Source organism: Salvia miltiorrhiza, chromosome 2, assembly GCF_028751815.1.
Source record: "Salvia miltiorrhiza cultivar Shanhuang (shh) chromosome 2, IMPLAD_Smil_shh, whole genome shotgun sequence".
NCBI classification, from domain to species: Eukaryota; Viridiplantae; Streptophyta; class Magnoliopsida; order Lamiales; family Lamiaceae; genus Salvia; species Salvia miltiorrhiza.
Window position 1 is genome coordinate 67,409,944 of NC_080388.1, and position 2,721 is coordinate 67,412,664.

General features: G+C 31.2%; 1 long non-coding RNA gene across 1 annotated transcript; it reads left to right on the top strand.

Annotated features, from left to right (window-relative positions):
- Positions 1 to 238: 238 nt before the first annotated feature.
- Positions 239 to 2,315, top strand: LOC131011194 (uncharacterized). Its single transcript, XR_009096783.1, has 3 exons — positions 239 to 843; positions 1,294 to 1,651; positions 1,810 to 2,315. It is a non-coding gene; the product is annotated as an uncharacterized LOC131011194 (long non-coding RNA).
- The last annotated feature ends 406 nt before the right edge of the window (positions 2,316 to 2,721 follow it).

Genomic DNA, 2,721 nt, shown 5'->3' on the forward strand with positions numbered 1-2,721 from the left:
GCTGGTGGCGAGTTTTTCTATATTTTTACTAAATACGTTTGTTCATTACTTATGTTGATCTGTTCGTAAAATATATAGATTTGTTCGTTCTCTCGAAAAAGATAATTCTCTGTTGAACTCAACCCTATATATATATATATATATATATATATATATATATATATATATATATATATATATATATATTAGTACTGATATTTCAGTATAAATTTTGTATAAGTTATTTTTAATATAATGTGTATATATTATATCATCTTTAATTTTGCCATGTATGGTTTTGATTTGGACGAAATTAAAATTCAGTGTATTTATATCACAACTTTATATAGTTGAAAAAATACCAAAATTCACTAATAATTTGTGGATTTACAGTCAATTAACGCCTCAAAAAATATGTTGTGAAATTCAAATCAGTAAAAAGTAATTAAAAGTTCCAAAAACCCTTTCAAGACTAATAGAAAATTTGGAAGAAAAATATCTATATATTTTGGTGGAAATTTTAAATAGATAATAATAATCTTTAGATAAAAAGGTTTTGTCAAGATCTTAGTCAATTATTTGATAAGCCTCAAACTATAAAATGGTTTCATCTTCATTTTAATGTTGCTATCCTTATTAGAGCTATTTTATATATAAATATAAGTAATTTATAGAATTTTATTTTCTAAATATAATATTCTAAAAATATAATTTTTTTACTATTTTAATTAAATAGGTATCACTATGCATCGCACGAGAATAATACTAATATTATCTCATGCACTGTCAAAATCACTGTCCAAATCTTTTTCTTTTATCATGATACTCCCCCGTCCCACGAATCTTGACACGTTTTCAGATAAGGTAACTTCTCTCTTCTACTTTATCATTTTTATTATTTTTTCTCTCCTACTTTATCACTTTTATACTTTATTAACTACACACTTAAAACAGTAATCTACAATTCCTTAATTCCCGTGCCGAAACCAAACGTGTCAAAATTCGTGGGACGGAGAGAGTACTTGCTTAACACAAGACATGCGTGATATAACCGTTAACATGTTTCTTCATTAGGCATCGCTTTGACAATCTTTTAATATTTTTTGCCTTTTTTTTTTCAAAGACCTATTTTAATTTCAAAGAGGTTGTTTTCTAAAATCTCATTTTTTAATTAAAATCTTGAGCTTATAATTATATGTGTCTTTCATGTGATATGTATGGTTAATGAGTTTATTACTAACATTCAAACTCTATACTTTTGTTTTTGTTCATTCAATGATTAATTAATAGGACTGAAATTTAATATTGATGCAGGAAATGGAGTAGGAAAAGGAGGTGCAAGTGCAAATCCCACACGAGGTCAAATGCCTATTACTGGATACAATTATTCAAGCTCCCACCACAATTCGATCGGAGCTTTGTTCACCTCTCTCTTGTGTCGAAGGATTGGAATGAGTGTTTAATAGACGACAAGTTTAACTCTGATCGAAAAAGGAATTTTTAAAGTGGGTTAACTTGGTCATGCAAGTCAACCGTCTGTATCCAAAAATGAAGGACGTATCCGGTCTGCAGCTAGTGCTATTTATATGCCATTATTCTCAATGCAAAGGCTCAAAATTGCACTCGTTCCTATGTAGTTGGTGGCATTCTCCCCATATTTTTCACAGGAAAGGTATAACCTTCTCTTAAAATTTCGTCTTGGTGATTTTAACTCCAAGAACAACATTTTTTCTTTCCCTAAGCATGCATTTTACATGTCTGCGCATAGGAGTTAGGGTTTTTTGCAGTTTCCTGTAGTTACAGTTTGATCTTAATTATTTTTTGTCTCAGCAATGGCATCCAAAAATATTTTGCAGCGTGGATCGATCTTAATTCTTGTGTCGAAGGATTGGAATGAGTGTTTAATAGGCGACAAGTTTAACTCTGATCGGAAAAAGGAATTTTTAAAGTGGGTTAACTTGGTCACGTAAGTCAACCGTCTGTATCCAAAAATGAAGGACGTACTCCGTACCCAAAAATCCATCAATCGTGAGTATACGTCGGTCCTTGTTTTTCCTTTGAATTTTCTCAGGTAAGGTTTTGATGAGGCCCCGCTCATTAGTTCGCGATCTGTGCTAATAATGAGTTCTTTTAGGTTTTTTTCTTCAATGAATTTCATTCTAGTATTGCCATTCTAGTTTTAGAGTAGTTTTGTTTTTTTTTTTTTGTGTGCTATAATGTGTACTGTGTGTTGTGGTTTCATTACTAGGATTTTTTTTATGTCAAATTGTCAATTATATAGACTTGGTTTTGTGTTGAAACATCGAGGATCCAAGCAACGATCTCGTCTTCTATTAGCATTATTTAGGGAAATTATGTTTTATAGTTTATTTCTTCTTTTGTCACTAATGATGCTACCATGGTGTTTGTGTTTGTGGTGGTATCCATTGGTGAAATCAAGTACGAGCGAACATGATGAATAAATGGGGTAGACGAAGTAAAAAATTAGTGAGGGCATAAATTGAAGTATTTATTTCTTTTGAGTGTGGAGTTTCTGAGACACAAATTCGTCGACTTGTAACCAAATTGATTGGACTGATTCAACCGACTGAACTACTAAAAATAAGTAACACCAAAATAAAGTAAGTTCTTACAAAAGCCCCACACATATTCTTGTCCAGACCCAAATCATCGTCTTTGGATTGGCAACGTATCACCATTCTTTATATGAATACTAATACATCCCCCCGTGCGATGCACGAC